This window comes from Zingiber officinale, chromosome 4A (assembly GCF_018446385.1).
Source record: "Zingiber officinale cultivar Zhangliang chromosome 4A, Zo_v1.1, whole genome shotgun sequence".
Lineage (NCBI taxonomy): Eukaryota > Viridiplantae > Streptophyta > Magnoliopsida > Zingiberales > Zingiberaceae > Zingiber > Zingiber officinale.
The window spans coordinates 114,353,800-114,378,567 of record NC_055992.1 but is presented as its reverse complement, the minus strand read 5'-3'; the positions used below and the strand labels follow the sequence as shown (position 1 = coordinate 114,378,567).

At 37.7% G+C, this 24,768-nt stretch overlaps 1 long non-coding RNA gene across 1 annotated transcript; it reads right to left on the bottom strand.

The window, feature by feature from the left end:
• Positions 1 to 3,877: 3,877 nt before the first annotated feature.
• Positions 3,878 to 5,133, bottom strand: LOC121973575. Its single transcript, XR_006109670.1, has 3 exons — positions 5,042 to 5,133; positions 3,990 to 4,199; positions 3,878 to 3,917 (listed from the first exon to the last, which is right to left on the bottom strand). It is a non-coding gene; the product is annotated as an uncharacterized LOC121973575 (long non-coding RNA).
• Between the last annotated feature and the right edge of the window lie 19,635 nt (positions 5,134 to 24,768).

Sequence of the window (24,768 nt, the reverse complement as noted above, 5' to 3'; positions counted from 1 at the left end):
TAGACATAATACAATAAGGAGCAAAAGCTATAAAATTCACCATCACCACACAATCAATGAAGCAGGCAAACACAAGGTGGGTTGATATGCAGTGAAAGTGTTAATTAAGTGGAACTGCAGCAAATCATGACTCAAGTCTGAGCACTATTTTAACAATACATTGCAAGGATATCTGAAGGATGTGAACACTGTATTAGAATTGTACAAGGCATCACAAATCAAAATATTTCCCTACGAGCAAGGTTTAGACAAATTAGCCTCCTGGTCAAGAATGTTTTTGAAAGAAGCATTAACCACCAACCGAAATCACGAACAGTACCAGATGCGTTTACAAGAGGTAAATGGATATTACTTGCAAAGAAAAATCATGTCTGAACATTCATAAATTTGGAGTTTTGTTCAGGTGGATTATGCTCTAAATTTTCCGATTTGGTCCAATCTGGAACGTTTAGAGCATAAAAATACCATTGAGAACTTCACTCTTGGCAACTTGCAAGTTCTCAAAACTTCATACGAGTAAGATTCCAATATAATGTGTGGCAACAATGATATCTTCAACTTTCTGCATATTATGCTCCTGATTTTTTTGAACCTGTAAATAGGCGTTATAGCATAAAGGATAGGGATCTAGTGGAATTGGCATTGGTTTCCTTTGAAACTTCTCAGCGTATATATCAGGAAGAACTCCAAATACTTGACAAGTATTTCCACTGTTCTATTACCTACATGACTAGATAGTTTAATCCTCCTCTTTTTCTTTTTCAGTGATCATATTTCTTGAATTTGACAATTGGGTGAAAGATAACAAACTAGATCAACTGGAACATAAAGAACATATCCCAAATTCAAGAACATAAAGATCCTAACATATCACACTTACAAAAAAAACTTTCTCTAATAAAGAAACATGATAGCATCTAATAAAGTAGGGTCATACTTGATGGTAGATGTACAAAAAAAAATTGGTTCTCAAAATTCAGAAAATACACTTAAACAATAAAAAAAAACTTAGTTTAGAGTCACAAAATGAACCTAATCTCTAATTCCTTTCTTCTTAGGCAATCATTTAGTCTCCAACTAGTATATGGTTTGTAACAAAAACATAGCATTCGGTTTGTATAAAAAAAATCATTGTAACAAAAGCATAGCATCCGCTTTGTATCAAAAAATCATAGCAAGCACCAGGGGAACTAAATCAAAATTATCAAAATCACCAGGGGTAAATATTGTATTATTACCATTGCTGGAAGTGAATCCTTGTGGTTAACTCCAAAATTTTCAATTAAATCTTTCATATATCGCATGATATAGAAACCACATTGCTTCGCATCCGGTTGTTGAGGAGCCTATGGTAGAAAAGAAATATTGGAATAACTCCTTCAAGGATAGTGAAACAGTTGCTAATCAAAAGGACATACCTTGACAGCTACCCATGTTGGTTGTTTTTTCCCTTTCCTTCCAGCCTCCGCATTATACATTTTCAAGGACCTACATGCATATAACCCATGGGAATTGTATTGCCACATCAAAATACTTACATGTTTCAACAAAGGTAAGAAAAGAAGCCAAAAAACTTACATGTTGACAACATATTTCCAATCTTGATCACGAATGCGGTGACTAAGAGGATCCAACAAAAAAATAATCTCCTTCTCAACATTGATGATAGTCAAAATCCAGTGAAAACTACACAAAGAAATATAATTAGTGTATATATGCATCTTGCAAGTTCTCAAAATATGCAAGTGAGAGTGATATATAATGTTATTCTTACTCACCCAACGTTGCATGGCACAACAACCAATTGACCAGATGAGGTACCAATTAGCCTATTGCTCAAGTAACAAGCCCTTTTATTCAACTGTTCTTGGATGAAATCTCTATTCTGATTTCTTGATGGTACATATTCCACAGGCACTGGATCCACCAATCTGAAATCTTGCAGCAACATCTTTTCCTGCATCTTTCTATATAGATGCCTACAAAGAGTGGATCTGAGCTCAAGAATGGCACAGGTTTTGGTACTAACATCCATGTGATTAGATAATCTTGCTATCAAGTAGACATGGCAATAATTCATATTTATGCTTTAAAATGCTTCATGCCTTTCGGGAACTGACATAAGTTTTGGTACTAACATATGCTTTCTGAAACTATTGAGTTCATAAATCTGTAAATTAGAGATATAATTTCCTAGGAAGTTGTACAAAATGTGAAACATAGGGAGGCAGCATTTGGTGAAGCTGTGTAATGAGATATAGTAGACAAGCCATGATTCATCAAAATGTCAAACATAAAGACGACTAGGATTACAAGAGAGGAGACTAGTGAGACAGAAAATATCCCAAAAAAATGATGAAATATAAATTAATGAAACACATAAATAAAGTCCAATTTAATTGAAAGCTTACCACATATACACAACTATGCAAGTGTCTGTGATTGGCTTCAATTCACAAAAGGGAAATATGTCATCGCAATTAACATGGACTATGCGTTCCATGCCAAATACATCAGGAACTAATTCCAAAATCACATTCTCTGTTTCATCAAGACGTTGAAAATAACTATATAAGATGTGTAAGGGTCTTGGCACATTGGACGATTGTAACTTAGACTTCTCTTGTCTGTTGTCAACTTGTTTCTTCCTGGTCTTCTACATATGTAGATGCAACCATATATATATTAGATATGTGACATACTTTAAATGTACACAAAATTTACACAACACTTTATCACATTTACCTCATCCCGCATGCTGATTAAGTGCACAGGCCAAGCCACATGGCCACCTACAGCATCCCCAATACTCTGACATTTGGACGGGATTGCAACAGGCAGGGGTGCTGATTGATCAATTGCTTTATCAATGGCAATCCTCATGCAATTCACAGGTAATGGAACATCATCAATAAAGTTGCCAGGTCCATTAACAGAGACAATTGTCCCATATGCAACAGTCTTGTCGTTAGGCTGCAATAACAACATCACTGCTTTTCCCTATAAGACAAACAATTTATGAATCTTCAACATCACTGCCAAATTCATTAGATACTAACGATGGGATAATAATATCAACGTGAAATATAAATTTAACCTGTAAAGCCGAATCTTTCTCAATAACTTTCACATCATCATCATCATGTTCTTCTAGGCCTTCATTTGAGAGGCGTATGACGTTCAACTTCAGGTTTTATATCGATCAGGCATTGTGGTTTAACTGAGCAGCTACCCTTCTCCTCACTGTCAAATTCTCGACCAGAAAGTTTCAACACCATTGCTTCCAATTTTTCTAGTCTGTCACCTTGATAAGAAAGCATAGCTTTTGCCTCCTTAAACTCTTTCTGTTGGCTTTCATAGGCAGCCTTATCAATTTGCACCTTCCCTCTAGCAAGCTTGAAGAAGGATGATGGAGTGACATTTGCTCCTATGCCTCTCACACGTCCACCATGTTCGTTAGAATTCAAGGCCTTCGTGAGAATATCCTCAAATGGTTTGGTAAAGGGCATCTTACCATCCTTCTTTTGGACAATATAATCATCCTGTCATGCATCCAAATACAATAACTTTAAATATATACATATATCATATATGTACAAAATAAGCAATTTATGTATACTTTTGCTTACAATCTTATTCACTGTTTGCTTCAACTCATCGCCAACATATTCCCCAGCTTTGTTGAGCCGCCCTTTCTTCCAGAGGATGGCTCTGTTTATCTCTTCGTCATCACATAAAACACTGGATTGGTACCAAAAACCACATGAAGTCAACGTACTCAACAACCATAAGTAGGAATTTATTAATGTTAACTAAATACTTACTATTTCTTCAGACAAACCCGCATATCCTTTTCGAGAAAGACGATGAGGGTACAAGTTTTCCTTGCTTCTCTGACTTTGTAGTTCACTTTTCCTCTACATAGTGATAGATGAATTATAACCACATATATCAACTAGAATTTAAAAAGACTACCTTAAACAACTTACTATAAAGTCTTCAGACATCCGATTAATCACAAAACTACTCCAATCTTCACGTGAAATGCAATGTCCTTGAGGTACCTTATTCAGAAGCTTCGGATTATTTCTATTTGGATGGATGAATTTCCTGGTGAGGTGAGTTTTATACTGACGCCACTTGGTGTTTGCAGAGATCAAACACCCATTCCTCCATTTTGGGTCCAGTTCGTATGTCAACTATGTAGGATCGAAAAGAATTTAGATATCTCCACAATAACATGATATTGTCCACTTTGGGCCTAAGCCCTCATGGTTTTGCTCTTGGGCTCTCCCCAAAAGGCCTCATGCCAATGGAGATATCTTTCTCTTATAAACCCATGATCTTTTCCATGTGTTTTCAATATGGGACTATGTTTGCAACCTTGCAACCCCAACAATCCCCCCTCAAACAAAGGACCATGGACTTCCCATGTCCGATCCTTGACCCACCAGGTCTTCCTGCCCCTCGGTCTACCCGACCTACTAGGACTTCCTGCCCCTCGGTCCACCTGACCTACTAGGACTTCCTTGCCTAGCCACAACTAGGACTTCCTGCCCCTCGGTCCACCCGACCTACTAGGACTTCCTTGCCTAGCCGCAACTAGGACTTCTTGCCTGGTGTCTGGTCCTCTTGATCCGAACATAGGAGCCCCCACTTTCTTTGTTCGAGGTCAATATTATACTCACATGGTTCAATCAGACCATAGCTCTTGTGCACAGTCGGCGGTTAAACCTTCTGGCAGTCCGGGCTCTGATACCAATTGTAGGATCGAAAAGAATTTAGATATCTCCACAATAACATGATATTGTCCACTTTGGGCCTAAGCCCTCATGGTTTTGCTCTTGGGCTCTCCCCAAAAGGCCTCATGCCAATGGAGATATCTTTCTCTTATAAACCCATGATCTTTTCCATGTGTTTTCAATATGGGACTATGTTTGCAACCTTGCAACCCCAACAAACTACACAAACAAATATCTTAAGTATATAAATAACAGAACAGAAAAAAATGCATCACATAAGAAAGTTTCATGTTACTTACATTGACGGATTCCCATATCATGTTCTTAACTTCAATCGACACTTGCTTCCAAGAGTTGTAATTAATATTAACTTTTTCTCGAGCAAGCACACCAATAAAACTTTGCAATTCAGAAGCCTTTTCGCCAACTGGCTGTCCATACTCATTAAATTTGACACTTTGTTTGACTCCGTGAATCCTTTGAACAACAAGCTTATTCATTTGTGTATGACCTCTTTTTGATCTTGTTGTTTGGGCCGTCCCGGCTGATCCTATGTCCTGGCTATCCTCAGCACCCTCTTTTTCATCCTGTTCTTTGTCTTTTGCATTTGTGTGTGAATACTTATCATCTTCACGTGCTAAATGGGCCTTTTTTCTAGTGTTCATTGTGTCGAAAACCTAATCATAACAGTGAGAATTTGAAATAGAGCAGAGCATATCATTCAAAATCACAACAAAGTAAACATTCGTATATTTTAAAAAAAAAAACTACTACCAAACAATGAACCAAAGTTACCAAAATAAAGTAAATAGTCACATATATAAACCATACATAAAGTTACCAAACTAAAAATTCTCATTGTCAACCCAAATCCCATCACAATCTCCACAAATACAGGATGGTTCATTGTCATCAGTTTCGTCAATATCCATTGATGGCATCCCTTTTGTGAAGCATTGGTAGTGGATTGAAGGATCTCCCAACTTATCATCAGTGATGTATTCAAAATACTCTCTATTTGTAGTTGAAAGTACAATAGACCATGTGGGATCTTGAGGGTCTTCTACATAAAATACTTGCTTTGCTTGAGTGCCCAAGATAAATGGGTCAGATTTGAATCCCATTCTCTTAAGATTTACCAAGGTGAAACCATTATCATCTACTCTAATACCAGTGTTATTCTCTACCCAATCACACTTAAACATTGGAACTCGAAAATCATGGTAATTGAGCTCCCATATTTCTTGTATCACACCATAATACATCATGTATGTTATAATTGGATTCTTATCCTTTGAACTTGCAACTTGCATTGTTTGTGCCAGCAAGCTTACACTCGAGTTTTGAACAACTGTAACATAATAACGTTCTTTCGTGTAATAAGTGACCCCATCGATCATATAACTAGAGTATTTTAGCACTTGCTTGCTAGGTTCATTTGCCAACAGCTTCACTCTTTTTGATAATTGATTGGAGGAAGATGATGTTGTATTTGTAACCTACAATTCATCATAAGGGGGTTTAATTATTAAAAGTCTTAAATTTCTTGTGTTCAATAATAAACATGCTAATATTTATGGTACGTACATGTTCATGGAACCAAGAAATTAAACTTTTGTGGTGTTTATCTTGTAACCACTTTGCACCTTTAATAGGAAATTTTTGCTTCAAGTGTGTCATATGTTCCCTAATCAAAAAATTTTGAAGAGATTAATCATATATTTTTTTAAACAATTTCAGGAGATTATTACTGAATTAGAGGGCTTACACAATGTAAGGATCAACCTCAACTTCATTTTCCAATACATACCGATGTGCTTGTTCCCACTCATCGTGACAACATAAGTGCACCTTGGCACCTGACAAGGACTTAGTGAGTATTGTTTCATGATGCTTTGATGGAATCTCTATTGTGTTCATATTAGATAAAAATTCTGAGCAAAACTCTACAGCTTCTTCAGCAATATAACATTCAGCCATGCATCCTTCTGGTCGATTTCTATTCCGCACATAACCTTTCAATGTTTTCATATATCTTTCAAATGGAAACATCCATCTATACCAAACTGGTCCACACAACTTGACCTCACGCACGAGATGAACTGTTAAGTGAACCATTATATCAAAAAATGAAGGTGGAAAATACTTTTCAAATAGACACAACGTCGTCACAATTTCTATTTGTACTTTATCCAACTTTGAGGCATCTATTACTTTGTTACATAACACATTGAATAAGAAACAAAACCTTGTGATAGCATTTCTGACATGCTTGGGTAGAATACCACGGATGGCAATTGGAAGCAAATGTTGCATTAAGGTGTGGCAGTCATGTGATTTAAGACCAACCAGTTTTAGGTCCTTCATTGAGACAAAGTTTTTGATGTTGGAGGAGTAACCCGTGGGAACCTTAATTCCGAACAATGAATTACAAAGTCTTCTTTTCTCATCCTTGCTTAATGTATAACATGCTGGGGGCAAAAATGTCCTTTTCTCCCCTTTTTGTGGTGCTAATTCTCCCCTAATTTTCATATCCACTAGGTCGTTTCTTGCTGCAATTCCATCTTTTGTCTTTCCTGGCATATCAAGTAATGTACAAATCAAACTTTCGCAAACGTTTTTCTCTATGTGCATCACATCAAGAACATGTCGAACATGCAGATCTTTCCAATACTCAAGTTCAAAGAATATTGATTTTTTTTCCAGCAGGACTTACCATCATTTTCCTTTGATTGAAAATTTGCTCTAATTTTTCCCCATCGGCATGTAATTCCTTCTACTTTTTTTAAAACTTCATCATCGCTTAGTGGTTTTGGGGCCATAGTAAAGTCTTGCGTCCCATCAAATGCCTTCTTCTGCCTTCGATAAGGATGATCTCTACGAAGAAACCGTCTATGACCTGTAAATGACATTTTTTTACTATGCTTCAACCTTTTTGCACAAGTTTCCTCACCACAGATAGGGCATGCTTGATATCCTTTTACAGTGCATCCTGCCAGGTTTCCATATGCCGGAAAATCATTAATTGTCCACAATAGGACAGCTCTAAGCAAGAATCTTTCTTCTCGGTGTGCATCATATGCTTCAACACCAACTTCCCATAATTCTTTTAAATCGTCAATCAAAGGCGCCAAGTACACATCAATGTCATTTCCCGGCTGTTTGGGACCAGAAATCAACAACGTGAGCATCATATATTTTCTCTTCATACACAACCATGGAGGAAGGTTATAGGTGATCATTATAACTGGCCAACAACTATATGTAGAACTCATCAAACTATGAGGATTGATCCCATCAGCTGCTATGGCCAACCTTAGATTTCTTGTCTCAGAAGCAAAATTTGGCCAATTATGATCCACAAGTCTCCAACAAGGTGCATCAGCTGGATGTCGCATATAGGCATCACATACTCTTTTATTAGCATGCCAAATTAACTCCTTAGATATTTCCTTGCTCCGAAACATTCTTTGAAATCTAGGAATAGGAGGAAAGTACCATAAAATTTTTGCAGGGACTCCTTCAATTATCCTAGAATTCTTGGCCAACTTCCACCTTGACACCCCACAAGTAGGACAATCGGTAAAATCCTCATACTCCTTCCAGTATAAGACACAATCATTAGGGCAAGCATGTATTTTCTTATAAGTCATCCCCATTGCACAAAAGCTTTTCTTTGCATCATATAAAGATAAAGGCAATTCATTGTCAACGGGAAGCATTTCTCCAAACAATACAAGTAGTTCAGTAAAACTATTATCACTCCAACTGTATTTCGCTTTCAAGTTATATAATTGCACAATTGCAGATAACATTGTAAATTTAGTACACCCAACATACAGGGGTTTCTCAGCATCCTCAAGTAATTTTATAAATTGATCTGGATTCTCTGAACTTTCATATGCAGCGTGTACCATATCTATAGGTTTATCGGCAAAATAGTTTTCACTTTCTCCAGCTGCATCATTCTCTTTCTTTAAATCTCCTAATGCAGATTCTTCCCCATGCCATATCCATTTTTTGTATGTTAAGTCTATACCATTACAGTACACATGTGCCCTTTATGCTGTTAATATTAGTGTTCCATAGATTGCCACATTTCGTACAAGGACAAGGTATACTAGTAGGATTAGTAGCATGTTGCAGCGCAAATTGCAAGAAAGATTCTAGTCCAAGTTCAAACTCATGTGATAATCTATCCTTTGCCATCCATGCCTTGTCCATTTTGTTGTACTAATGAATCTAGAATCAATCAAAAATATCAAGACAATTACAACAATGAGCCAAAATTCTTTATCCATCATTATACAAATAAATTAACTATGCGGGTCCTCCAAGAAACCAACTACGCTTACCAAGGAAAGGATACGAATAAATTTCATAAACCAGAAACCAACTACTTCATCATTATACCAATAAATTTTATACCAGAAACCAACTACTTCATCATTATACCAATAAATTTCTAAACCAGAAACCATGACATTTCAGTGAAAACAATTAGCCTAGACATAAAAGAAACTTGATAGTTCAAGGATTACATAAAACCTACTTAGCAACAGGAACTAACAACTCCTCAATCTATCAAACAAAAATGATCAAATCAACTCAAGGTAGTGTTTGAGGAAATTCATCAACCACATTGCATGCATCAATCAATTAATACTTGCAAACAAGAGATCAAGAAGAAGAAACTGTCGAAGATGAGGAAGATTCAGTAGCGATGATGTATAAAGGAAAAATTACCGGAATGTGAAGAAGGGCTCGAGCGGTGGCAGTGAATGCTGGACCGGAGATGGATGAAGCAAAAACTACTGGAATGAGAAGAAGGCCTCGTCTTCTCAACCAAATGGAGGAGTTGGAGGAGATGCAGTGTGGTTGGACGGAGAAGCAAGTTCGTCGTGTCTTGATCCTGATCGGGAGAGGATCTAGGAAGGGGGGAAGAGGGAGATGAGGTTGAGAGAGATGGTCGAACGACCAGCGGCTAGGAGGAAAGTCGTGGTGGTGTCGCGTGGTGGTCGGATGGTCGGAGGTTTAGGTTATCGCGAGAGAGATGTCGCGCGGAGGAAGGGCGGGATAAAGATTTAGGTTTGGAGGGAATTTACAGTGTCCAGATTTTGGCATGTGGGGAAAAATTAAAATATTTAAGAAGGGGTTTATTAACATCGGATTTTAAAAACCGATGTTAAAATCGGTGTCTATTAACCAAAAAAAGGGTGCTCATAGACATCGCCTAAAAAACCGATGTCTATGAGCTAAAATCTGCGCTCATAGACACCGATTTTTAGAAAAACCGGTGTAAAATACTCAAAGACTTCGGTTTTAGCCTAAAACCGTTGTTGTTCCACTAATGTCTATGAGCGATTTTGTTGTAGTGTTATTTGCATTTTATTTGTTTCTGCTTGCACCTCATTGGCATTTTCTTTTCCTATCTTTAATTTTGTGGCATATTTGAGAACATCAACCGTCTACTTTTTCTGCTACTTGTCCGATAGCAAAATAGCTAGCATTTTCTTAGTTCATGAGTTTCCAGATGGTGTTAGTATGTTTGGTGTATCTTCTTTCTCTATCTTTAGTAGCATGAAATAAGCTAAGTATTGTACAGAGTTGGGTATAAGTTTTGGCCTAACCTTAAGGACCTTATTTTCACTACACTTAAGTACTTAAGCTTGAATGGTAGATATACTTTTGAAATAGTCATGATTCATCCAAATTGTTTAGTACTTTTGCTCCCTTGGTGATTCTTTATTTACATTTTGGTTACTGGATAACCTCGGATCATGGAAGCTCATTTGGAAAGATCTAAATCCCAACATATGCATCGCATGTGTAATAAGTGCTACACCTCTATAGCACCCCAAAAAAAATGGAAAAAAAAGGGATAAAAAATAGTTGTCATGAGTGGAAACTAACAATTCACCCCTTTGAGACCGAGTTAGGTTACTGGGGAAATGAATGTTATGTTTCTCTTGATTCCGAGAAGTATCCTTTGAGACCTTGTGTAATTTAAGGAAAACGAACCAAGTGTGTGGCAGGTAAGTGCCTATCACCGGGAACGTTAGGAACTCAATTGTATGCCGCCTTAACTAGGACAAAGAATTAAAACTTGAAGAGTTTGAGCTACTTACTGCACCGAGCATAAAGGACTTATGCTTAGGCCATACTTAGGTTACTCCACAGTCATGCTTATCAATGAAACTAGTTCATAGAGTTAGGCGAATGTACTAGGGATTATGAAACACTACAGGAACACAAGAACATAGTTTGTAGCATTTTTGCTTGAGGACAAGCAAAGGATCAAGTCTGGGGGTGTGATGTGCGCAAATATTATGATCAATTACTCATGTTTTAGCGCACATTCATGTACTTTATGCATATATATTCATTGCATGATTGCCTCTTTCATCTTGTATTCATTTTATATACTCTTTTGTTTAGATATCTGCTCTTTGTTTGGTTTTGTGTTGACAGGGATAACTTTCAGAGCAAAAACAGCGATTATCAACGCACCGAAACAAACCGAAGAACATGGTCGTGCACCCTTGCATGACTGTGTGACCAAGATAGAGGCAGATCAGCACACGACCGTGCATCCTTACACTGTCGTGCCACCCCATACCGAGACAAAGAAGTACACGGTCGTGCATCCTTGCACGGTCGTGCCCTAGGGACCGAGGCTAGACATGACACGACCATGCCAATTGGTACGGACATGCAGCGCCACCAGAGAAGAGAATGAACACGGTCATGCCATCTTGGCACGACCATGTCACCGCAGCCGAACCCTAGTCTATATAAGGGTTTTAACCCTTTTTCTCGGGAGGAGAGAGGGGGAAGCAAGCTGTCAGTTAGAGAAATATCTTGAAGCCTGTTAGAGTGTATACTAAAGGCCTAGCTTTTGTAAACATTTATTTTTGAAATAAAAGAATCACATTGGTCAAATGTCTACATTTATTTGTTAAGTGTAGTTGTTCAATTAATTTATATTATAGATAACATGGTGTATGGTGTCACACACAGAAGATCATGTTATCAGTTCTTTATAAATTATAAACAGTTGCTCGCGACTAAGATGGAAAGGAACAAATCATTGGAATAGTCATAGTGTAATTAAGTATTAGTTTATCTTGACTAATAAATTACACTAGTACAGTCTAAGTGTATTGAGTAGAACCATTTTAGGTAAGTTCTTTTTATACTAACTTAATAAAAGAACTAGACCTTAGTTATTATGGAAGTGTGTGCTCTTAATCCAAATATAATAACAAACACATATATTTAATATTTATTTCTTTGCTTATCAAAGGGTGAGATTTAGCTTGATAAATCAATAGGCCCGATAAGTTGGAAAATGATATTACTTATAGTGTGTGTTGTTGATTATAGAAAGAATCTGTGTCCTAATTGTCTAGGTTGAGAATGTCCCCAAGAGGAGCTCATAAGGATTATTATGTTAAACCCTGCAGGTGGACTTAGTCTGACATGACAATGAAGTTGAATGGTACTACTCTTGGAGCTAGATATTAATTGAGTTTTCAGTAACTTACTTAATTAGTGGGCATTCGTTATCTTAAACACAGGGAGACTAACACACTCATGATAAGAAGGAGCCCATAATGTAATTTGGGATTGGTGTGGTAGTGCAACAATAACTCTCTAGTTGAATGAGTTGTTGTTGATGAACTTGAGTTGTGTGTTCGAAGCGAACATGGGATACTCGAGTTCATCGGAAGGCCAAAACCAATTTCTCCTCTAGGTCCCTGTCGTAGCCTCATTAAAGCCTCAAGTCCATCCATTAAAAGCCCATCTTGGTGTCCAAGAAGGGGGTCGGCCCAAGGCTTGGTGACCAAGCAAGGGTTGGCCACCATCTCCTCTTAAGGGGCCGACCCTTTGCTTGGTGCCCAAGCAATGAAGGGTTGGCCACAATATTTCAAATATGAAGGGGTGTTTTGAATTTTTAAAATCTCCTCTTTGTAGAAAACTACAAGTTTAAAAAAAGGATTTTAAATTTACAAAACTTTCCTTATTTGAATTAGGCCACATGGTTTAAAAGAAAGTTTAAAAGTTTTAAAACTTTCCTTTTTTAACCATCCTCATGGTTTTAAAAAAAAGGAAGAGAAGTTTTAAATTTGAAACTTTCTATTTTTGTAATCATGATAAAAAAAAAGTTTAGAAGAGAAGTTTTAAATTTTAAAACATTTTTTTAATTTTTAAAACTTTCCTTTTTTAATATCCACAATAGGAAAGAGAGCTTGTAAAATTTTATAAGAGGATTTGTTCTTTTATAAAATTTTATAAAAATTATTTTCTCCTTGATGATGTGGTCGGCCACCCTTGCTTGGTGCCCAAGCAAGGGGCTGACCAAATTAAATCATCATTCAATCCATGATTGATGATTGATCCAATCAAGAGGAAAGGAAAGGAAAAATTAAAAGGGAAAAGGAAAAACAAGAGGAAAATTTTAATTTTTGTAAAAAGTCTTTTCTTATTTGCCTTGGGCAAGTAATATAAAAGAAGGGGAGGGGAGGCCTCATGAGATATCAGTTCTTATTCTCTTGTTGGTGATCCTCTTGTGGTCGGCCCTCTCCCCTCTTCCTTTCCCTTTGCTCTCTTTTCCTTGGTGGTGGTGGTGGCCGAATTTTAGAGAAGGAGGAAAAAGGCTTTGGGTGGTGTTCATCTTAGAGGATCGTCGCCCACACCACATCCATGGCGAGGCGAGGAATACAGAAGAAGATCTCGAGGTCATTAGCTTACAAAGAAAAGGTATAACTAGTAAATTTCTTCCGCATCATGCTAGTTATTTTTCTTTGTAAGAATTCCAAACACAAGAGCCATTAGATTCTAGTTTTTCGGATTTTTTTCGAAGTTGTGTTTTTCTTGTTTTTCAAATTTGTGATTCGATTGTTCTTTTTAGTTAAACCTAGAGTTATATAAGGAAATTAAATATTAGCTTTCCTTAAAAGGCTTTGTCTAGGCGGTGGTGGATGCTCTCATACCCAAGAAGGTCATGTGCCTCGCCATGCAGTCATGGAAGTCAATTTTGAAAATTAATATTTAATAGAATTTATAACATAGGTGGATTTGGATCAATAGTGTTAAGTTCCGATTGTGATCCAAGTCTAAACCATTAAGAACAGATAAGTTAAATTTGGAATCAATAATGTTAAGTTCTGTTTGCGATTCTTAATTTAACTTCTAAAGAACACAATAGGTTGTTTAGGAAAAGCTCGACACTTGTACAAAAATTTTATACAGTGGAACCGGTACGATCTTCCTAGGACCAACCAACAATTGGTATCAGAGCTAGGGTTTGCCCTTGTGTGTTTAGAATTTAGTTTAATTATGCACATGTCATAGATAATTTAGGCAGGATAATAGTAGGATATACTAACTCTTTGGTTGCATGCTCCAACTATTATGACATATAGATATTGTGTGTGATTGGACCCTTGGACATGTCAAGGGCATTATTTTATGTATGCATGATTGTATGTAACTAATACAGCAGGAGCTGTATTAGCCCTAGGATTTTAGAATTTTATTTTCGATCTATATTACTTGTACATTCCTTCGTGGAATATAGGATCGATATATGTAAAATTTTATTTTTGTCGCCGATCGGATGCTTGCGAGGCATGGTACTTTTGGAGCACTAGAGGCGCAGCGGAATAAGAAGCAAGATAGATGTGACGACTAGACTCGATGGCGGTGGCTAAAGATGGTAGCAGCTAGGGTTGGATCACACGGAGGACAGTGATAGAAAAGGTCATAATAGTTGGAAAATTAATTTCCATATTTATTGCTTTTATTTACTGTGATGCATGTGCATGTGATGTATGCTTGCATAGGTTAAAATTCCTCACCTTAAATAACTAAGTGGGAGAGGAATTTTAAATAAATTCCACGGTCTCCATTATTAGTTTGTAAGTGATGCAAACAAACTTGCGCAGTGGCTCTGAGTACCTTCCTCCATATCCGATGAGTTTGTTTGCGGATCACTAGATCAAACTTCCATTTAGGATGACTATAGGAAATTAATCAAGAGCGTGTGATCATCCCCATCGGAAGGGGCACAATCTTATTAATGGACAAAGTGTCAAGTAATGGTATACACTTAGACACGTCTAATAGTATCCTCCCCATCGGAGTCGCTGCTATTATTTGTGTGACTGAAGGAAAACCAACTATTAATTTTATTTGTCAAAAAGTTAGGTTGACAAGAATAAAATTAATGGGTAAAACCTCCTCTTACAAATGTTTGATTTTGTATACGTCCACACTATCGTGGCATGTAAAATTCACGGTGTTTTGAGGTGTTGGTTAATTTAAAATAGTATTGTTTGAGGAATCAATATTATTCTAAATTTAGAGTCCTGACCAAAGTTTATTTTATGATTCTTAGGATGTCTTTCAACCCATTGTCTATTATACTGAAAGAGAACAAACTTACTGGTCCAAACTATATAGATTGGAAAAGAAACCTGGACATTGTTCTTACTACCGAGGGCTAAAAGTTTGTACTGTCAGAGGTTTGCCCTAATGCGCCTAATGGTGAATCTACCCAAAAGAAGATTGAGTATCATAGGAAATGGGTAAAAGCAGATGAGATGGTGCGATGTTACATTCTGGCTTCAATGTCAAATGTGTTGCAACATCAGCATCAAGATTTACCAACAGCTTATGATATTACGAACAATCTCAAGGAACTCTTTGGACACCAGAGTCGGGCTGCTAGGAAAGAGGCAATAAGAAAATTAATGACTGCCGCCATGTTAGAGGAGACACCCATAAGGGATCATATCTTCAAGATGATGGCTTACTTGAATGAGATACAAATACTTAGGGTTGAAATCGATGGGGAAACCCAGGTCGATATCATTCTCCAAACGCTACCTAGAAGTTTTGAGCATTTTCGCCTGAACTATTATATGAATAAAAGGATGTATTCATTGGCGGAACTGCTGACAGAACTTCAGGCAACAGAAGAGTTATTTCGTCAGAATTCTTAGATTTACTATGCTGAAAATGGTTGTACTTCTAAGTCAAAAGGAAAGAAGAAGAAGAAGAAACAAGCTATCTTAGCAAAGAAGGTGAATAAATGTAACAACCACCCTTCTTACTATACTATACTAATCTCTAAAGGTGACCGTTACTTAACTACTAACTCTACTTAACCGGTATGATCGAAATCACGAGGAGTCCTTACCGAAAAATTTTGACAGAATCTCCCCTGTACCGGTGACTAAATTCCTCAATACATGCAAATAATACACAACCACAGGAGGCTGGAACATATATCAAACACCCACGCAGTTTAATAAGTGACAAAAACTATAATATCTACCTATTATATAGAAACTCATCATAGCAAGCAAACTAAAACACAAATAAACTCAATAGGAACATAGAATATAAAATATAGTCTCAATGACATCAACCATAGAGTACAACTCAATTACTTCTTATCCACTAAACAGGGAAAACTCAAAACTTCCTAGATCTCTCCATAGTCCTGGCACCACACACCTCCATCAAACATCCTCCTTGTCGCCTTCCTCTTTACACTTTAACTTTTCTTTTATTTGCAGTAGGAGGAAAATAAATCTATAAGCGAAACGCTTAGTAAGTACTAATCTATCTCACAAAAACTCGAAAGTGCAAAAGATGCAAAGGATACTGAAACTGAAATGCTAAAAAGAAAAGGCTAAACATGCTCATCTAATAGCAAAGCACTAAAATAATCTGCATACTCATGTTATAAGAATAAATCTGCATACTCATGATATAAGAATAAATCTGAATACTCATGATATAAGAATAAATCTGCATGCTAGAAATAAAGCTAATCATGATCAATAAACTCATAAGGAAAGTAAATGAAAACTAATACTGTATGCTTAGCATTATAAGAGCTGAACTTTACTGTTCTAAACATAGGTGATACTTGTTTCATTTACTTATAGCCTTATACTTGAAATTAAGATTTAACTTTCTTCTTTTCTTTCTTGGGCCCAGGCTTAGTACCATCTCATGCGCGCTCTCTAATAGAGACTGAGGTATGAGCCTCCAGTCCTATGAGGATAAAGACCTTGGTCTTACCAGGGCCAAGACCTTGGAATTGGTCACCTGGATTTGTTTAACGACAACCTTGGAAGTCGGGTACTAGCCTCTTACTTTAAATTTACTTGTTATCTTTTCTAACTAGACCTTGGTCTTTTTCTTACTTGTAGTTACCCATAATCCTCAAAAGGTTTAATAGGGCACATAATCATTCCACTAAAATACATGGCTATTCATCTTATTAAAATAGCAAAAACAACTAACTATATGCTTCAGATTAAAGAGCTATTAAAAGCTATCTAGCACATATATGTATATGTATCAAAACAAGAAACTAGAAACTAAATTATAATTCAATACTGTTCATGCTATTCGAATACTGCAAGTGTATTTAACAAGTAGAGAATTGCAACTAACTGAGCATGCTATAAAAAATAAAGCAAACAAATTAAACTACAAGATATGCTTAATAGCTGTTCATGTTCAAGAAATTCAAGAAACTAACACTACATACTTTAAATGAAGGTTGTTCTTGCCTTTCTGAGTAGCAAGGAAAATGCTAAACCCATTCTAACTAAATAAAGGGTTGTTCTTGCCCTTCTAAGTAGCAACAAACGATCTATCCAAACATACTAGTGTACCAAGTTGTGCATGCTCATTAAATAGTAAGGAAAGATAAACCGTGCATGGATGTTCATGTTCATGGAGGTAGCAAACAAAAACTAGAACTGCATACTAATAATTAAGGGTTGTTTATGCCCATTTGCACAACCCAATGGAAGACAAACTTGCTGGAATTTATGGGCAGCAGGTAGACATACAAGAATACAACATTTAAGTGCTAAAGGTATGCTTAAAACTTAACTACATGCTGGAATTAGGGGGCTGAATTTGCAATGCTATTGAAACAGGGCTGATCCTATTTATTAAACAACAAAGAAACTATGACTTTGTAATTAGATTAAGGGCTATTCTTGTCCAATTAATTGCATACGAACTAAAATCTGCAAAGCTAACATAAAATGAACCACTTAAACACATGTTGTTCATGTCATTCTAATGGTAAAGAGAACTAATCATGCTCACTAATAACAAATAAAAGTTGTACATGCTCATTAAATAACCCAACAAATGATCTATAACTACTATGCACCTTATGACTGTTCTTGTCCAGGTTTAACAGAAAAACCTATAGCAGGGATACTATAATCCATACGGTAAGATCAAAACCTCATGTATAAAGAAACTAATAGCAGAGGACAACTACAAATCAAACCTAACAATTCCCCTTTCATTCTTAAATGAAATTCACAGCACTAAGAACACAAAACCCCCAATCTTTACAGCAACCAATAAAAACTGCATTCATATCCTTCTTTGAACTTCATGGTAGCAAACCCATCCAACAATATTCACAGAAATTCGAAAAAACAAAAGTAAACAGAGTCCGAAATCTAATCCAAACAAAAACCCTTCTATCTTCTTTATGTGATTCACGGCAGCAAGCACAAGCAGAAAAATTCTATATAGCATGCTTCAAATTCAAGCGATACAAGGAAACATCTAAACAAATTCGGAGCAACTCCTACCACAGGTGAGTAGTACTTACCGCGGTTTGCTTGGACTTACAACCGAAGGAGGAAGGAGGCTTCTAGGGTTTTGGTGGAGCTTGAAACCTCGGCGTTTCCTTCGTGTCCGCGTCTCTTCTTGACGAGAGGAGCTCGATGGTGTGATGACCTCTCGGAGAAGAGTGCTCGCCGGCCACCGGAATGCCCTAGCCTTGCTGCGTTTCCTTCCGAACCCAGAAGCGCCGACGCACGTGTGAGGAGAAGAAAAGGGCAGGCAGGTTTTCGGCGAGAAAGGGAAAACTTAATCCCTTTATAACTAGATTTAATTCTATTCCAATTACAACTTAAATATATTTCGTTGTAGGTTTAATTAAGAAACATTCGGCTAGTCTATTGGTTAAGCGAGTCTCTGCTTAACTCGAGGTTTCCGGTTCAAACCTCGGCTTGGATATTTTTTGTCAAAACTTCTTTCGTTTAGTAAAAATACCAAACGACCTCCGAAAATTGCATAAAAATATTCTAAAAATTTCTAAAAAACTCTAGAATATTTTAAAAGTATTTTCAAATATTTTTAAGGACATTTAGAACTCGAAATAGGGAAAATTGAGTCGTTATAATCCCCCATACCTTATAAAAAGTTCATCCTCAAACTTAGAATAACTCTGGATATTTCTGTCTCATGCTGTCCTCACGCTCCCAAGTGACTTTCTCGTGCTTCTGGTTCTGCCATATGACCTTCACTAGTGGCACTTCTTTATTCCTTAGTCTCTTGACTGCTCTATCCACTATCTGTGTAGGTCTGCTCTCGTATCTAAGATCCTCTTGGATCTGCACTGACTGAGGCTCAATCACTTGGCTAGGGTCATGGAGACACTTCTTTAGCATGGAGACATGAAATACATTATGTATTGCTGACATGTCTTGTGGTAAGTCCGGCTTGTAAGCTACCTTCCCAATCCTCTCTATGATCAGGTAAGGTCCTACATAGCGAGGACTTAATTTGTCTTTCTTGCCAAATCTCATCACTCCCTTCATAGGAGCAACCTTGAGAAAGACTGAATCCCCTACTTGGAATTCAAGTGGCCTACGGCGTGTGTCAGCATAACTCTTTTGTCTGCTCTGGGCAGTCTCAATTCTCTGTTTGATATTCTGGATAGCCTGAGTAGTCTCATCTATCAGCTCTGTCTGAATGCTCAGCTCTTCTTCCATTTCTTTTCTCTCACCTGCTTCTTGCCAGCAAATGGGTGATCTGCACTTCCTGCCATACAATGCCTCATAAGGTGCCATCTTGATGGTGGCCTGATAGCTATTGTTGTAGGTAAACTCAGCTAAGCATAGATACTTGCACCAACTTCCCTTGAAATCTAGCGCACAAGCTCTGAGCATATCTTCTAAAATCTGATTTACTCACTCTGTCTGCCCATCAGTCTGAGGATGGAAGGCTGTGCTGAACTTGAGTTTAGTGCCTAGTGCAGTCTGGACACACTCCCAAAAGTGTGAGGTGAAGAGCCCATCTCTATCAGAAATAATAGATTTAGGAACTCCATGAAGTCTGATCACTTCCTTAACGTATAGTTGTGCCAACTGCTCTATGGAGTGGGACACCTTGATGGTTAGAAAATGAGCAGACTTAGTCAATCTGTCCACTATTACCCATATTGCATCATATCCATTTGTAGTTCTTGGAAGACCTATTATGAAGTCCATGGATATGTCTTCCCACTTCGACTCTGGTATTGGAAGAGGTTGTAACATTCCTCCTGGTATCTGGTATTCTTCTTTGACTCTCTGGCATGTCAGGCAGGTACTGACATATTTAGCAACGTCTCTTTTGAGTCCAGACCACCAAAACCTTTGTTTCAAGTCTTGGTACATCTTGGTGGAACTAGGATGCATGGAGTAAGGTGTACTATGAGCTTCCTCTAAAATTTTCTTTCTCAACTCTTCATCATTGGGGACACAAAGGCGGTTCCCCTGATAAAGAAATCCGTTGTCTGATACTCGAAACTCTGAGTTGTCTTCTTCTTGTATCCCTTGTTTGATCTTTTGGATATCTGGATCTTTACTTTGCTTTCTCTGTATATCCTCAAGCAAGGTAGACTCTAAGGTTAATGCAGAGAGTTGCCCTTCAACAATTTCGACTACGAAATCTAACAGTTCCTTCTGCAGTGGTAGGGCTAATGATGACAAAGACATCAGGGATGCACTGGATTTTCTGCTTAGTGCATCTGTCACTTTGTTAGCTTTTCTTGGGTGGTAGAGGATTTCACAGTCATAGTCTTTGAGTTGTCTGGAAGCATACGCTATAACTTTTCCTTCTTGCATGAGAACAGCTCCTAGGCCCATCTTGGAGGCATCACTGTGGATGTCAAAACTCTTATCACTAGCTGGAACAGTCAGAATGGGAGCACTGATCAGTCTCTTCTTCAGCTCTTGGAAACTTTGCTCACATTTGTCTGACCATTCAAACTTCTTATTCTTTCCAGTTAAGGTCGTTAGTGGAGAAGTTATCCTGGAAAAGTCCTCCACAAATTTCCTGTAGTACCCAGCTAAACCAAGGAAGCTTCTGATCTCCCTGGCGTTCTTGGGTCTACTCCAGTTGTTGACCGCTTCTATCTTGGCTGGATCTACTTGAATACCTTCTTTAGAAATAATGTGACCTAGAAACGCCACCTGATCTAACCAGAATTCGCACTTTGAGAATTTAGCATACAGCTGCTTTTGCTGAAGGGTCTGCAATACTATCCTCAAGTGCGTGTCATGCTCCTCTGGGGTTCTTGAATAGACTAGAATATCGTCGATGAACATGATAAAAAATTGTCAAGTTATACTCTAGACACTCTATTCATTAAATCCATGAAGACCGTTGGTGCATTAGTCACACCAAAAGACATGACTACAAACTCGTAGTGTCCGTATCTTGTCCTGAATGTCGTTCTGGGTATATCCCTTTCTTTCACTTTCAGCTGATGGTACCCAGAGCGCAGGTCTATCTAGAGAACACTATTACCCTCTTTAGCTGATCATATAGATCATCTATTCTGGGAAGAGGGTACTTGTTCTTAACTATTTCTTTGTTCAGCATTCTAAAATCCATGCACATCTGCATAGATCTGTCTTTCTCCTTAACGAACAACACTGGAGCTCCCCGGGGTGAATGACTAGGGCGGATGAAACCCTTGTCAAGTAGCTCCTGAAATTGTTCTTGTAACTCGTTTAACTCTGCTAGAGAAATTCGGTACGGAGCTTTTGAAATTGGACCGGTACCAGGAACCAATTCAATCTCAAACTCCACTTCTCTATTGGGAGGTAGTCCAGGTAGCTCTTCTGGAAATACTTCTGGATACTCGCATACTACCCGAACATCTTCCTGCTTGGGTCTTTCTTGTTATCTTTGTCCTTCCAGTTCTGATTACTTGACTGGGGTCTCTGTTTCCCCGCTGTCTTGTCTTCGATCTTGACTGACTTGTGTTGCGTTTGTTGTGCCTTAATACTGTTCAGATGGTGCTCACTAATATCTTGCCGACCAGCTCTTCACCAATCTGTGGTCGGTGAGTTTCATTACTCACATTAAGTGTTATTTCTGGTCTCAGCCTTCGGAACATCAGTCTGACTCGTTCTTTCTCTGTACTTACTAACTCTAGGCAAAGACGAGCTAGCCTGTTGAATCTTTTGACCACTTCTTCTACTGGTAGGTCACCTGGTCTAAATCCTATAAACTCCTCATAATGTTTATTGGTGATCCGTTGACGGAAGAATTCTTCGTAAAACTCTGTCTCGAAGTCAACCCAGCTCATCTGGTTGACTACTCTCTTGCTCTTAACTCTCTCTCTCCCACCACATACTAGCATTTCCTGATAGGCAGAAAGAGGCACACTTGACCTTCTCGACTTCTGGCTAGTCAAGAAGCTCCGTTGTGCTCTCTAGTGTTTTGAACCAAGCCTGGGCATCCTAAGGCTCAGTCGTGCCTGAGGAGCTTTCTGACTTCAGCTTCAGCCATTGTATAAGGTAAGCTTCTTGTCTTTGAGGCGCTGTGACGACTCCCAGGGTAGCTGCTGGAACCTCGGTTACCCCTGGAGTCACCACAGTTACTGTTGGAGGAGTGGGAGGAACTAGTTGCTGATTTTCCATCAGATTGGCAATCACTTGTTGCTGCTCTGCTACCTGTTTCTGGAGTTGAGCAACAACTCCAAAGAGATTGGGCTCAGTTGCTCTGGGCACTTCGTTCTCCTGTGCTGGTTCCTCAGTACGGGGGCGTCCTCTTCTTGCCATCTAATTTTGCAAGGAAAAATGCTTGATATCTTCTCTATCCTCTCTAAACAAACATATGTATGAATAAAGAAAAACAAACTTCTATCTTACTAAAGCACTCATAAGCAAATACTCTGTGCTGCAGTTAATAATAAGGAAAGCAATAAAAGAAAGAACTTAAATACTTTCTTACTTGAAGACGACAAGGATGATGCTGATGTGTGTGTGATGCTGGAGAATGGAGACTGCTCTGATACCAACTGTAACGACCACTCTTCTTACTATACTATACTACTCTCTAAAGGTGACCGTTACTTAACTACTAACTCTACTTAACCGGTATGATCGAAACCACGAGGAGTCCTTACCGAAAAATTTCGACAGAATCTACCCTGTACCGGTGACCAAATTCCTCAATACATGCAAATAATACACAACCACAAGCGGCTGGAACATATATCAAACACCCACGCAGTTTAATAAGTGACAAAAACTATAATATCTACCTATTACATAGAAACTCATCATAGCAAGCAAACTAAAACACAAATAAACTCAATAGGAACATAAAATATAAAATATAGTCTCAATGACATCAACCATAGAGTACAACTCAATTCCTTCTTATCCACTAAACAGGGAAAACTCAAAACTTCCCAGATCTCTCCATAATCCTGGCACCACACACCTCCATCAGACATCCTCCTTGTCGCCTTCCTCTTTACACTTTAACTTTTCTTTTATTTGCAGTAGGAGGAAAATAAATCTATAAGCGAAACACTTAGTAAGTACTAATCTATCTCACAAAAACTAGAAAGTGCAAAAGATGCAAAGGATACTGAAACTGAAATGCTAAAAAGAAAAGGCTAAACATGCTCATCTAATAGCAAAGCACTAAAATAATCTGCATACTCATGTTATAAGAATAAATCTGCATACTCATGATATAAGAATAAATCTGCATACTCATGATATAAGAATAAATCTGCATGCTAGAAATAAAGCTAATCATGATCAATAAACTCATAAGGAAAGTAAATGAAAACTAATACTGTATGCTTAGCATTATAAGAGCTGAACTTTACTGTTCTAAACATAGGTGATACTTGTTTCATTTACTTATGGCCTTATACTTGAAATTAAGATTTAACTTTCTTCTTTTCTTTCTTGGGCCCAGGCTTAGTACCATCTCATGCGCGCTCTCTAATAGAGACTGAGGTATGAGCCTCCAGTCCTATGAGGATAAAGACCTTGGTCTTACCAGGGCCAAGACCTTGAAATTGGTCACCTGGATTTGTTTAACGACAACCTTGGAAGTCGGGTACTAGCCTCTTACTTTAAATTTACTTATTATCTTTTCTAACTAGACCTTGGTCTTTTTCTTACTTGTAGTTACCCATAATCCTCAAAAGGTTTAATAGGGCACATAATCATTCCACTAAAATACATGGCTATTCATCTTATTAAAATAGCAAAAACAACTAACTATATTCTTCAGATTAAAGAGCTATTAAAAGCTAACTAGCACATATATGTATATGTATCAAAACAAGAAACTAGAAACTAAATTATAATTCAATACTGCTCATGCTATTCGAATACTGATAACCATGATTTTACTATACTATTCTCATTCATATAATCATGGTTTGATGTAGTTTTCATATATAGAACCCATATTTACATTATATTTTTATACATTGTATCAATTTTGGACTAAATTGTAAATTATGTTATTATGGCTTAATTTGATGCTAATATTTGATTCTTATTTTGTAGGCATCAAAAGGGTCATGGACCCGATCAGATCAGGCTGCATTTGTGCTCAAATCAAGGGCTAAACAAGAAGATCAAGCCTCGGAGCATTATAGGCCGTTCATCCAAGATTGAGTAGATCTGAGCTATCCGTTGAAGATCTGTCCGATCCAACTTAAAGGGGAGCAGATCTGAGCCATTTATGAAGATCCAGAAGTTTTGATCCAGATCTGAGTTCATCCAGCCATTGATCCAGCCGGATTAATCTGGATCGTTCATTGAAGACTGGGCTGATCTGGACCATCCAGTGATGATCTGATCGATCCGACCTACAGGAGAGTAGATCCAGACCCTAGATCAACATCAGTACATTCAGATCGGATTTTGGATGA